At 45.0% G+C, this 14,752-nt stretch overlaps 1 long non-coding RNA gene across 2 annotated transcripts; it reads right to left on the bottom strand.

Moving 5' to 3' along the window:
- Positions 1–1,291: 1,291 nt before the first annotated feature.
- LOC120841228 lies at positions 1,292–13,914 on the bottom strand. 2 transcript variants are annotated; one of them, XR_005715713.2, is made up of 4 exons: positions 13,856–13,914; positions 11,706–11,899; positions 8,078–8,220; positions 1,292–1,468 (listed from the first exon to the last, which is right to left on the bottom strand). It is a non-coding gene; the product is annotated as an uncharacterized LOC120841228 (long non-coding RNA). The 2 variants fall into 2 exon arrangements; XR_005715714.2 differs by having other exon boundaries at positions 11,747–11,899.
- Between the last annotated feature and the right edge of the window lie 838 nt (positions 13,915–14,752).

The raw sequence follows: 14,752 nt of genomic DNA, 5'->3' as shown, positions 1-14,752 counted from the left end.
TTGAATGAGAATATCAGTTTTGTCGGTGTCTGCCACGGTTATTTTAAAGTATGAGATAGAGTATACTATTCTGCTCACGACGAAGACTTGGAGCAGGCAGACTCAGTCTAGCTCGGTCGGGCATGCGTGTTTGTTAATGACTCTTTTGAGCAGACCTATGCGGACCGCAAGTTCGTCTGATTCTTGCACAGGGGCTGCGATGATGTCAAAATGCCGAGCTCTTAAAGGCTGATAGAAAAAAAAAAGTTTTTGTAGTCGTAAAGGCGTCTAGCATTGAAGTCTACACATTATCTTTTCAATCAAAGCCAATCATAGCTTGGCGTCGTTCTGACGTCACCGCACGCAACTCCTGCGCAAAAAGCAGACCCCAAGCAGCACAATTCACCGGCTCAAGCTTGAGCCTGCTTGGGCAGCCGGGGAAAGTTTCCCTGGCCCAAGCACCGTTTTGCTCCAAGGGGCAAGCTAGCCCCAGCCTGGCTAGCCGGCCCGGCAGTTCAGTGGGGGTTCCTTGTACAGCCAAGCTTGGCTAAACGGTGTAAAACAAGCCTGGGCCAGGCTGGCAGTTCACTGGTCAGCCAAGCTTGGCAAAACGGTCTAAATGCATCCTGGGCCACACTGGCAGTTCAGTGGGCAGTCAAGCTTGGCAAAACGGTGTAAATGCAGTGTGGGCCAGGGTGGGAGTTCTCTGGTCATTCAATCTTGGCTATACGGGGAATTTACAGACTTCTCCCAAGGAAGTCTATGTTGTCATTCAAAGGATGTTTTTGTGGCATAAGATATAGTCAGACATCTCCAATTTTTGATGCTGTGTGCAGAAAAAAACTGGTTGCTACCTTGTTCCGGATTTAGTGGCCCACGATTAATGGAGCTGCTCCAGTAATTTTCTCAGAATACTTAAACAATAAAATGAAAGTTGAAAACATGTGCGAGCTGCTGTATTTATTGTGCAGTTGGCATGCAAATGAAGCTGCAAAATCAAGTCAAGTTTGATACAGTGGTTTTTTTATTTCATGTTCAGTACATGGTGCTAGCTTATGCCCAGAGTCCCACTACAGCGACAAACAGAAACAAATGACGACAAGTCTCAAACCCGAGTCTTTCGCGATTTGACAGGCTTTGTGGAATAAAGGAGGCTATGCTTAAAAACAAGCATCATGCACGCGAGGGTATCTTTGACAGGCTTAGAATCACTCATGCTTATTTCACGAGCACCGAACGAATAAACGCCTGCCAAAGGTACCATCATGGGCATGCTGAATGGGTTGGAGGCTTGTAGCTGTCGTTTGTTTGTCGCTCTCGTGTCCCACTAGAGTGACAAAGGCTGGTTGCTGGTCGAGTATCTGCTGCCTGGCAACTGGGCTTCACAGCTAGTAGGTGGCTCTGCCGATTCGAGTACTTATGACAGCAGCTGTCCATGGTTCACCCCATGGCCACTTCATGGCTGTGACGTAGAGCTGGATAGCAGCACCTGGAGAAGGAATAAGATAACCAGTGATGCATGTTTAGTAAATATGTTTTACATGAACCATGCTCCTAATTAAATTATAACACAGCAGAAAGGCCACCCAAAAGGTCTTGGTGGTATGTTCAGTCTCCTTCAATATAAAAGACGTACTAAAAGCGCGTGGCCGTGATGGCCGTGGGCGCTGTGGGCGCTATGTGCGCTCCACGAGATTCTGTTCTGCCTCGAGGAAAGGACGCTCACTCGGGGCTGAACTGGTCCTCAACTTGTTAACCGTTTTTGGTTTAGGTTTAGACTAAAAGTTTGCTTTATTGGCATTGCGCCCAGAGATGTGATCATGGAGGCTCGAAGTAAGCATGCTCATTATTGTTTTCGTTAGCAGTTGTTTCTGGTGTAAAATTTGAAAACAGGCACAAATATTAACGTTACACCTGAGTCTCATATTTGAAAAATAAAATGTCTTGAAGAGCGGAATCATTAATCAGAAGGATGGCATGGACCATGCTATTTAAAAGTGAAAATAATTGCCTTGACTCGGGCCAGTTTCTCTCGGACAGCCATTTCAGAATTAGTTGCTGTGACATAATGTGAATGAACTGCTCTCCACCGTCAACCCGAAAACTGATAAGTGTGCATTGCACTTTAGCTGAGCACTACGTGAGTTCCCCCTTGGGTAGATTGGGATCTCCCAGAGCACACACAGTGCCCCCACCAGTCACTGCCTCGGCCAGGCGCTCCCACTGGGTCTTTCATACTGCAGGAGAATACAGAACGCAGGAACTACAGAATTTGACAGTGACAAGCATGATTTCCCTCCATTTGTAGAATACTACTGTCAGTAAATGCAAAATAAAAGCCAGTTAAAGCACCTCAGTGTGAACACCACATATAACATACAGTACTGTGGAAGGTTGCTCAGATCGTTTGAAAGCAGACTGAATTGCCGCAAGAGAATTTTCTTGTTTCTCTTGATAGTAAAACCAAGCCATAAGTACAACTTCACTGCAAAGACAATGTTTTCTATCTGCTTTTCTTTAAATGCATAGAAGTACTTTTTGGTATTTATGTTACCTACCTCTAAAAAGACGAAGGACCAGTAAAAGGAAACACACAGACACAGTTACGTACAAAACAAGCGTGTTGGTAAGAGTAACTACACATGAGGAAGATACATAGAAAGGGGGGGACGGACGGACGGACAACTTTGTTGTCCGTCCCCCCTTTCTATGCATCTTCCTCATGTTTACTCACAAACACAGCGCTGTGTCTTTCCTTTTACTGGTCCATCTTTTTTGCACTGTTTTAACCCATTCAATATGGCCATCAACCAACTTGCCCAACTTTACACCTCGCTACCTCTAAAATTGCTATATAAAGTGGTCTCAACTTCCACTGACAGCCCTGAATCTATAAACCCACAAAAAACCAAATTCCCTAGTAATTAAAACAACACAAAAGAAAATCAGATCAGAAAAACATTCAGTCTGATTTGATTATATTGAATCAATAAATACAATGAATGTGAGCAAGAATTCTTGTGAAAATGTATTATAAACTTTCAATGTAAAATGGGATGAGAGTCCTACTAAAGCAACCAAGAGGAACAACCGACCCCAACACGACTTAAATACATTCAGCATGCACACGAAGATACCTTTGGCAGGCTTCCCATTTTTCGAGGCTCATGAAGTAAGCACAAGTTATTGCAAGAATGCCAAAAGATATCTTTGTATGCATGCTGCATGGTCTTGGGGCTTAAGATGGCAAGTTGGCTATTCATCACTGAATAATACACCAAAAAAACACAGACACAAAAAGGAAGATCTGGACAGGACACGGCATAACCTTCAACTGAATGGTTCATATAAAAAAACAGAAATACATATAGACCCTTTCAGGCAACATTTCATGGGTGCGCCGCTGCCACCTTGACGTCACGTGATCCTGCCGCCATAGCCAACCTTCAGTTTCTCGCAGTTGCTCCGCGTTGTGTGTGGCACCGGCCACCACCGGAGCTTTGTTCTCGAGTTCTTTTACGTTCTGCGTTGAAATCGTGTTCGCTTTAGGTCCTTTTGATATTGCGGGATTTCATTTAATCATTTGATATCTACATTTGAACATCGCTCTTGTATTTTCTTATTTATAGAATGGAATCGGACAGCGAATGGATCGACGATAAAAGATTATGGCCTAGGCTTCAGAAACCATTAAGTTCATCACATTTTGTTTTTATCGCTCATAAGGGCAGTCAACACCATTGCGACACATAAAAATTTCAACTGACGCTGTAAGGCTATCGCAGTCGTGCTTCTTGCTGCATGTGCGAACTTTAGACATTGTTTCCGTAAGTAAAAGCCGAACTGCATGTAAGTGCTCAAGCGAGCGGCGAGACGAGCAACGATGAGTCAGCGACGAAGATTTCTTACTGTCGCCCGTTGCATCGCTCGGTTTTTGGATTTCTAGAAAACGTCGCTCATCGTCTTGGTCGCTTGCGTGCGGTTTGCCTCGTCGCGCGACTGATTGAGCGAAAGCGAAGCGAGTCGCTTGGCTCCTTGCTCTCCAAACCACTTGCATGCGGTTTTCTAGAAATCCAAAAGCCGAGCGCCGCGACGGGTGGCAGTATGAAACTTTCGTTGCTGACTCGTCGTTGTCGCTCGTCTCGTCGCTCGCTAAAGCACTTACATGCGGTTCGGCTTTTATCTATGGAAACAATGTCTAAAAGCGCGCACATGCACCGAGAAGCATAACTGCGATAGCCTCACTGCCAAAAATTTGGGGGATTTGCGTGCCAAACCAACGACGGGCATCTGGAGATAGCCTCACTGCGTCAGTTGAAATTTTCATATGTCGCAATGGTGTTGACTGCCCTTTATTAGCGACAAAAACAAAAGAATGTGATGAACTTACATGTTCTCTGAAGCCTAGGCCATGATCTTTTATCGTGATCCATTCGCTGACACATTCCATTCTATAAATAAGAAAATACAACATCTATAATGAAACATAGGTATCAAATGATTAAATGAAAGCCTGAAATATCAAAGATCTAAAGAAAACACTCCGCTTCAACGCGGGACGTAAAAGAACACAAAAACAAAGCTCCGGTGGTGACCGGTGCAGCACACAATGCGGAGCAACGGGGACAAAATGAAGGTCAGCTATGGCAGCCCGTTAAGCACGCCGACTGGTGGCAGCTCAAGTAACTGACTCCCTAAAAGCATCTATACAGATAAAAAACTGACACCTGCTGAAAGAACACTGTAGGGTCAAAATGCACTTCCTCAGAAACCAGTGCCACTAGTCCCACAGAGAGTGAAATTCTGTCAGACAATGACACTAAGGGTGCACCTCAGACAAGAGGTGTTACCCTGGTATTTTATCCAGAAGGTCACCTAGCAATTCACTGTGTCCATTGTGAGTGCAAGTCCAACTTAGAAAAAGACTAGTGTCATCGGCTGCTACAAGACAAAAACAAAGAGGAAAATTCACAATGCCTTCTTGATGAAATCCTAGAATAACAACTCATGTGAGCACACCCTCATTACTAACACAGGACAAAGAATTCCACGGTCTGCAGAGCCAATGACGCTCGTTTCTGGGGGAGTGTGTTCAGACGTCGCATCAGCCCACTTCACATGGCGCAATTTCGCTTGCAAATTTACACCTGTGACATCAGGCACTGCAGCTTCCCCCATGCCTATATTTCGCTGAGTGAGTGACGTCACAACAGCAAACTCGCAAGTAAAATCACACCATGCGAATCAGGTTTACAGTGTTCTGACAGCATGTGTCACTTCCTATCAGTAGATATATTTTTTTTACCAAAGTAAACTATTCAGTTAAAAGATAAGACGTGTCCTACCCAGATCTTCCTTCATTTCGTCTGCGTTTTTTGGCGTATTATCCAGTCTTGAGGCATATCAGTGTCAGGTGTTTTTCTTTGTCGCTCTAGTAGGGCTCGGGCAGGGTGGGTAAACAGTAATGTCTCAATAATATGGATACTCTGCTATATAAAAACCGTTTTCGGGGACCAACCGGGTAAATACCTGCATTTTGCCCTGTTATTATGCACAGCTCACATTATGGACGCCTCTGGGTAGGAACGGAGGTCTCCTTTTGCATGAGACATCACTGTCAAATTTCCTAGTGTTGAAATTAATGACTGCATGCTCTGAAGCCACGTAGCAGGCTTCTCCACTGAACACTAATGCGTAGTGGTGGCATGGCAGATGTTTGTGGCTGCAGAACACACCGCAGGCAAATGATATCCAATGTGGACAATCATGGATATTTGACATTAGAATCAACCAACAAATAGGCCTACATGTTGCTGTCACAGAATTGAACGATTTTTTTTCATCGTCAGCTTCCGTTTTGTGTAAGATGCACGAGTGCCGAAAACACGAGCTCGGAAGAGAAGAAAAAGAAAAAAAAAGAAGGAAGGCGGAAGCTGCGTAGAGCTAGGCTTCAGTGGTTGGAACAACAAGCAAGGCTTAGTGGTGTGGGAGGTCGAACCCCGAACAAGGCTTTGTCAAGATGGTTGGTGGCCCCTGAGCAAGCTTCGACAATGTGCATGTGCTTGTGAGCGAGCGCTGTTCGGCACTATAACCACCCAAGCCACCACAAGTTCTCGACTCCTACTGGTGCCGCAAGGGACTGGGACCACCACCGACATCTTGCGACCATGATTCGACTTTCCTCATACGAAATGTATGGCATCTTTGATTTGGCTTCTGTTCCCTCTTTGTTACGCTTTCGAAGCTTTTGTGATTTTCTTGCCGCTGCTACGAAGAGCAAAAGGCTTCCAAGATATGTTCTTTTCCTTTATTTTCATTTTTTTACGTCCGTTTGTGCGTCCTGTGCACCTTTTCTTTAATTTTAAATTTCATTACTAATAAATAGTGTTTCGAAATGCCAGGTACAAGTCACTCTCAATTCCTACCGCCCCTAAGGAATCCATCACCTAGGTGTGGCCCTAGCACCTGGACAGCGGTCCAATTCAGATTACAAGTTGGTTTGTTTATGGCATCTTTTCCAACCGAACCTGTGACAAACTGGCATCCACTACAGGACGTGAACCTGACACAAGTTAGTCACAGGTTCGATTGGAAAAGATCCCATAAAAACAAACTTGTAATTTGGATTGGACCGCTGTCCAGGTGCTAGGGCCAAACCTAGGCGATGGACTTCCTGAGAGGCGGTAGGAACTGAGAGTGAGTCGAGCCTGGCGTTACGGAACACTATTTAATACTAGTAATGAAATTCAAAAGTAAAGAAAAGGTGCACAGCACGTGCACACAGTCGTAAAAAAAAAAGAAATAAATAAAGGAACAGAACATATCTTGCAAGCGTTCCACTCTTCATAACCGCGGAAGGAAAAACACAAAAGCTTTGAAAGCATAACAAAAGGAACAGAAGCCAAATCAAAGATGCCATACATTTGGAGGAGGAGGAGAGTCCAATCATGGTCCCAAGATGTCGGTGGTGGCTTGGGTGCTTGCAGCGCCACACAGTGCTCACTCACAAGCACAGGCACATTGTCTAAGACTTGCTCGGGGCCCACCAACAGTCTTGACGAAGCCTTGCTTGAGGTTCGACCACCCAAACCCACGAAGCCCTTGCTTCGCGTTCCACCACAACCACACCGTGCGCGGGTTCCACCTTTTTTCTTCTTGATCCCTTCCTCTGAGCTTGTGCTTTCGGCACTCGCACATTTTGCTCAAAACGGAAACCAGTAAAAACAGTACAAAAACCACTGAATTCTGTGAGAGTTGTTATGACTGTGAATGTCTAGAGGGCAAAGTTGACATTTGCAACAAAACTTGAAATAATAAGGCATGTGGAGAGGGAGACAAAGGTTTGTGTCACTGGAGCCCACAAGATCTTTGTAAACTACTCAAGAAATGGTGTGACATAAAAGCGCGACAAAAGACATTCTGATGCACGGCATATTAAGACATCGAGAAACCACTACAGAGGTGGTTTAGAGATGTCGGGGCAAGCAACATTCCTATATTGGGACAAATCTTCTAAAGGAATGTGAAAAACTCCTTTTACTCTTGAAGTGAAGAATCTTCTAAAAGAATGTGTATGTGATGGGACTATTGTGCTGGCAGTGCCAGCGTCGAAAGAGTAAGTCAATGGCTCAACAATCAATTGAAGCCAAGTATGAAACCAGAAATAGTTAAACGCCTTGCCTAGGAAATTGGCCTGCAGTGGCAAAAGCATCCCTGGCAAGCGATTCACAGTTCGCATGGAAGCTAACAGAACAAGGCCCAGATATCAAAGCTTTTGAAAACCAACACGGATGGCACCACAAAAATGTATCCTTAGTGATGGGAAAGTTTAGAAAGCCAAATAGTATGAGCTGTTGTAGTAAAACCATCATATACGTATGAAACATGAAATCATGGATGACTCGGGATCTCTTTGGCTGGGTCTTTGGTGGCTCGTGGACTGGGAAGCCGAGTTTGTGGATAAGCGTCCCAGCGTGTGCTTACTTGGTGACATGTGCCACTTAACACTATCCAGTTCTATTCTAGCAGCCAAACACGACATCCAAGCTGCATCCGTTAGACCAAGGCATAATTCAAAGGTAGTCTAGATTGTGTTTACCATTTATAAATGTCCAGGCACGTCTGCAATTTAGCACATCCAGAGGCTTTCAGAGACAGTCACAAGAGCCAGCAGCTTGCTTGGGCAGCTCACTGTCAGCCACTCTGTTCTTCCATGCACCGTGCCACCTCCATGAGCTCCCACTGAAAAACAAAAGAAACAGAATCGGAAATTATACTTGCAATAAGAACATCTCAGCAGCAGAGGCTACGTTATGGTGCCTGGAATGCGCCTCCAACTGGTTCGTTTCATGCTGTTGGATGTTGCAATCCTGGCATGCTGTTGGATGTTGCAATCCTGGCAGTTGGTCGTACAACTTCTGGCAAAAAATATATGAGCTAACGCAGCCGTCATTGTCCTCGCAACATTTAAAATCCTGGCTGACAAAGCTTCCATGGACTGTCAAGCTGAGGGATACCCTCTCTCCCCCCCCTCCCTTTTCCAACAGAAACTACCTCAACTGCCATGATGTTCACAGCCCGGAAAAGATCCCCAGAAGTTTATTCAGGAGAAACTAGGGTAGCTATAGAGACAAGCTCTCGCACTATGAAGCCATTCCACAAATCTGCCATAAGCAGCAGCAGTTCATTGAGAGTATAGAAGTTTTCCTTGTAAATACATCTCGAGATGAAGTTGCATCTCTGGATTCTACCAAGACTCTAGTTTCCAGCAAAGATTTACGTTGGCAGGCCGGCCGAGTTGCTGAGTAGGAGGAAGGTGCATGTGCCACACCACACGAATCTTTTGCTTACATTCAGAGAAAGGAAGGCTGAACATCCCTGATCGATACTGATTAGGCTGAAAATCTTGAGACTTTTCCAATTGCCGAATTCCTCAACAATATCAATTTTTCAGCTCATAGACACCCTGCACAGGGTTGAGTTAGGTACTAATGGTCATTAACAACTGCGTGAATTACTGTACACATATCCTGTAACTATACTAAAGCCCAACTTGTTCTAGTAACACACAACACTATAAAACTACCAAAAAACACCGAGCATGCACCCGTGGCAGAGTAAGCGCTCTAACCCCTACTTTTGAAACATATCACCTCATCTAAGGACATATTAAGGCTTATTCCTCTATTTTAAGCAAGTTAAAAAAATATATGAAAGAGACATCAAGCGCCCTGTCCCCATGGGCGTTTATCTCCACGACTGGCAGACAGAATGGGGATAGAACGAGTAGAACAGCAAAGCAGGAGAGGAATAGGAGGGGTGCAGTCGAAAAGAGCTAGAAAGTGATATACTTGGGGACAACATTCTGTGGCAATGGAGCTAAAGCTAGAGAGCCAAAGGACACCATTTCACTGCATAGCTGAATATAGTTCAACCATAATAATTTGCTGGGTGGAACGTAACCAATTAAAATATATGTAAAATTGTTCTGTTTAGCTTTGACTTTAGAATGTTAGCATAACATTAGCCAGGATATGCCAAACCTAGAGCATTTTCTATTTAGCTATTTTGTGTTTTCTTGGTTTAAATTCACCCTAGGTTTTCTAGCTCCCTGCAAAATTAAAATGGCATCTTTATCGTGCGCATCTTTGGGCATCATCAGTGTGGTGTATTGTAGGTACACTCTGTGAGCTCGTCTCTTTGTTTGACATGTAAGATTTTTACGAAGTTTGGCAACCAAGAAATCTTAAAACAAACCAAGCAAGTGGTGTGCAACGTGTATGACAAATGGGACAGTGGGAACCGGGACTCCTAGTTATTTCCGTATGCCGGTTGGCAAGCAAGCTCACTGGTGTGTGTGAGCAGGGGTGGGGACCGAGCTCAGGACCCCTGGGTTCTGCAGCGCAATCCTCGCTACACATATTCTGAGCTGTGGTGTGCCAGCGACCCCCTAGGGCCAGCCATAACTGAATGCGATCCAAATGGAATGCGACCTTGCGTCGTGGAGTGTGCATGCTTCTATTTCTGTATATTCCTCCCGCGCAATAGTTTTTCAGCACCAGAAGAGTTTACAGATAACTGACCTCAAAACGCAGCAGCACTCATGAAATTTGTTCATGTGGCAATTTGGGTCAGGTGGTTCATGATCACTGACTAGCGCCAAAAAAATAGACAGGGTCAAGAAGTTGCCACTGGCACACTCGCAACTAACATTATTGAAAAAAAAAAACATTCTGTTACATTGCTGTGAAAAATGTCAATCATGATTACAACCAATGTATACCTCTATCAAGAAATTCATATTCTTTTGCTGATAAGGTTATGGATGTGTCACTTGTACAATTCGTGCCTTCGGCTATAATCTCAAACACCTCGTGTAGCTTTCTAGACATTTTATCTGAGTATCTGGCCAAAATTTTGGTGTCATTAAATGATGGGAAACAAGGGCAGCAGCTGATGTGTGTGGTCGCTGCAGCAGCGGCCCTTGGAAAAGACAAATGCAAAACTAAACACTGCAAAAAATTCACAGAATGCACGACCAAAGTTGTGTACGAAATCCCAATGTCATATGGTTCTGTGTACACAGGTCAGACAGGCCTATGTATTGATGATCGCGCCCACGAACACGAGGTGGCCACACAAGCGACTTCCATCACGACATCTGGCCACACACTGCAGACGTTGCTTTTGCTCCCAGTCGTTTAAGGACACCAAATTTTTGGCCAGATACCCCGATAAAGAATCTAGAGAGCTACACCAGGCGTTTAAGATTAAAGCCAAAGGCACCAGGTGTACAAGTGACAGATCCATAACCTTATCGGCAAAATAATGAATTTTTTGATAGAGGGTTGCACCAGTTGTAGTCATGACTGACGTTTTTCACAGCTATATAAGAAATTTTGTTTTTAATAAATGTTAGTTGCCGGTACGCCAGTGTTCACGTCAAATTTTTGTCTAGGTATTTTTCCGGCGCTTATCTACGATCATGAAGTTCGCAGCTTTTCCTGATTCGACACTGCCTATCTTCGTCAGCTGAGAGACAAATTCTAGTAGATTGACCCCGGTGAAATCTACCTTGCAAGTCTGTCCGAGTGTTTCAGTCAAAGTGTTGGCTTACGTTTAAAAACAAATAGATCTGAATATGCCTGCATGCTCGGCGATCGCGGTTCAGGTCCCTCAACCGCAATCCTCGTACAAAAACATGCACTGAAGCAACTGCGTGGTTGACACGCCAAACCCTAACTAAAACCAAAAAAAAAAAAAAAAAAAAGAAAAGTATTTGGTGCACTAACACAGAGCCATTAGCACTGCCTGCCTCCCCCCTCCCTAGCTTTCTCTTCATTGCCAAAGAAAGTTGTGCCCAAAAAAAGATGGGTTGCTTTTTTGTTCTAACTCGGAAGAATAAATTTAAGGCTTTATAACAAAAACAAGCAAATGCGTAAGCAACCATTCTTTAGGGTGTTAATTTGTAATCAAAAAAAGAAGAAAAAAAAAACAGACGGTTTGTTTTTACGTGTTTGCAGAGTCAACTAGCTTTGCAAATGGCAGCTGTTTGTAATTCCGTGGTCAGACCAAGGGACCACTCGACCATGTACACCTTTGCTTTATTACCTACCCTATCCCCCAGCTCTCCATGGTCATCGCCAATTTAGAGTGGGCAATTGCTCGGTATATTACAGTTTGTAATGGTGTTATTTGTTTAGGAAAACAAAATGTCAGATAAATACCAGCAGGGCCCTGCGGAAGCGGTGCATGGGCCCCGTTTCACCTTTCACAAAGCATCCTGTCTTGAATGGCAGCAGAGAAACAGGTGGGGCTGATTCGACTGCAGGCCTTTGCTGAGTTGATGGCTACTATCCAGACTGGCAGCTGATCGGCATCTTCCAGCCACCTGCAGTTTTTTCTTGATGATACAGACTTCCTGCAATACCATGAATAAGAATCAGACTGATATTCTGGAACAAAAAAGAAACCAAAACTTGCTTCACAGATCAACAAAAGAACAAGTGCCAACATTACGCTTCTCTTGTTGTCGACAGTGCAAAGACCATGATGACAGCACCATTAAACTCAACCAAACAAGGAAAATGAGCTTCTTCATGACGTAATTGTATTAAGAACCAGGCATGCAGCCGGAGGGGGGTAGGAGCCTACCTCACCTTTGCTTTATTACCTACCCTATCCACCCCCCCCCCCCCAAAATCATCCATTTTGCTGGGCCCTCCTCTCCCCCTTCCCCCTCATACAGCATTTTGTCTTGGGTGCCCCCCCCCCCCCCCCAATACAAAGTTCTGGTGAAGAGTGCCTGTTAAGGACAATGTGCATGTAGAGCTTAGGTACCTACTGGTACCTTAAGAAATCCCAGGAAGCTAAAAACAAATTAAACACCACTTAAAAATAGCACAGCTCAACAAGCCTCTTGACGTGTTCTGCAGTGCAGGGATACAGATCAAAAATAAACACCGGGATGTGATCGAAATCCTTTGGGGCAGTGCAATGCGCAAGTTTATCCTGAAGCTACTGTTTGCGCATGCGCCTAAGAGGCATTAAAGCTGGTTCACACTGTTGCAACTGACTACGACCGAGTTGAACAAAACAGGGTTTTAAGCCGCTTACGACTGCCATTACTGCTGGACGGCGTGGTCATAATCTGTCACAAGAGGCTTAAAGACTGGTTTTGTCGGAGTCAGTCCTCGTCGGGTGCAAGTGTGGACCAGCTTTTAGACTAAAATTGTATCCAGCTTTGGGTCTTTCCACAAATGCTTTAAGAGACTCCCTTCAACTTTACCAGAGCCTCAGGTATTTATATGTCTTAGTAAGTAAGGAGACATCACATTCAAAGTTGCATCTCCTTGATTTGTATGTGTCTCTGCAGTACATGTGAGAGCGCCTGCCAGATGTGTGTGTTTCTATTGCAACTTTTGTATCACTGAACGTTCTATACCAGACCAGAGCATTTTAATCAAATCATTCAACCTCTTTCCTCAGCCATGTAAACTACTTGTGCAGCCACGAGTTCCACAAGTCACGAATGTAGCCGGGGTAAATTAAAACGCCGCTAAGGCAAGCAATAATAATCTTTATTAGCGACAGTAGTACTCTGTGTGGCTCGCAAGGCTAGACATATATACAGGGGCCCGTGCGCACGATCGACTGCTAGGCAATCAACCAGAGCAAGATTATTAAAATAACAAACAAGCAACAAGGAAGAAAACAACAAGAACGATGAGATTAACAGGGCTCTGTCAACACTTTTAAGAAACTCTAGGCCCGCGCGCCTCAAACCCAACGCCACGCACCGCAGGCCGGCGTGAGGCACACGCCGTACACGAGCACAACGACGACGCCCAGCTAGGAGCCTGTCCTATCTACCCGCCAAACGCCAGCGCAGCCAGCGCCACACGCCAGCGCCACTCGAACCGCGCCATCCCGCTGGACGCGGCGCGAAAACCAAGTGCGCGCAGGCCGGGAGTTTCAAAATACTGGGCACAACTCAACGCTGTCGCTAGCATGACAAAGGACAAGACGACACGCCAAAGTCAAAACCACCCGAGTCATCCCGAACACACCCATGGCGTTCGTTCCAACATCCGTATTCAAGCGTTTGACAACACAACGCGTACTTTAGAAACGATCTAATCAGCGTCTCTGCAGTGCTCCGTTGTCGCAGAGCATTCACAAGACTCTCAAGATAGCGGCGCCGCCGCCGCCAGTCAGTGCTAAGACGATTTCACTTTTTTCGACTCAAATCGCAGAAAAAAGTGAAACATTATCCGCATTACGGTGGCAACGTGAGCTACGTTGTTCGGAAGATGATCTAGCATATCTTGGATATTCTTCTAGCATGCACTATGAATATGAAATCGGCAAAACTTACCTAAACTCGGACCGACCGACGCACTCCGAGAAACAGGCCTTTGTCTCCGCTCCGGCGCGAACAAGGATCCGGAAGCTGCTTTGTGGCTTTGGATTAGCACGAAGCCAAGGACTGAATACGACGTAATAGTTTCGGTTTCGACCCCACTCTATCACAGTTCATATTTTTGGGGCCGGTGTCACTGCTGTGGACATTACCGCAGTTATCGTGCTCTGTACGAACTTTGAAGTGAATCGAAGGCGAGCAGACATAATTTTCCAGCTTCTTCTCCTGTTATACGCTGCTTGATAACCTTTGTTTGCTGATTGAAATGTACATCAACTTACGTCCATCTCGTCCTTCAAACATACGGTGTTCATTATCTTAATTCAACTTGATTTCTCATTTGTAAAGACATGTAATTGCTTAATCATTCACTGGATGTTTGTTTTGAGTTGTTATTTTTTGCTAAAAAAATGTAAGTGTTTTTTTGTTTGTTTGTTGTTGTTTTTTTTGTTGTTTTTTTTGGGGGGGGGTTTGGTCTGAAATACACGTCGTGTTTTGCGGCTCAGTAAAACGGGTTGTTTTGAGAAATTCAAGATCACGTACAGCCGACAATACACCAGTGATGTAGAAAGAGGGGAGGAGGAAGAAGCTTTCAGGGTCGCCCCCCCCCCCCCCCCCTCCCTCCCCCTTGTAGGAAGCATTACGCATTAGCCAGCATGGAGATTCGAACGAATGATTTTATTCCACGCGCTCCGCGCTCGTGCTCAAAACGCGGCACCGCTGGGAGACGTGGCGCCATCTATCGCTAGTTACTACATCTCTTTTCTCTGGAAAAGTCAGCGTAGAGCGTCACCATCAACATGGTTGGGGTATCGTTGTGGTGGCCTTCTTTTCCTTGTTCCTCTTCGCGGC

This window comes from Ixodes scapularis, unplaced genomic scaffold (genome assembly GCF_016920785.2).
Source record: "Ixodes scapularis isolate PalLabHiFi unplaced genomic scaffold, ASM1692078v2 PGA_scaffold24__2_contigs__length_7659602, whole genome shotgun sequence".
Lineage (NCBI taxonomy): Eukaryota > Metazoa > Arthropoda > Arachnida > Ixodida > Ixodidae > Ixodes > Ixodes scapularis.
This window is presented reverse-complemented; position numbering and strand designations above follow the sequence as displayed.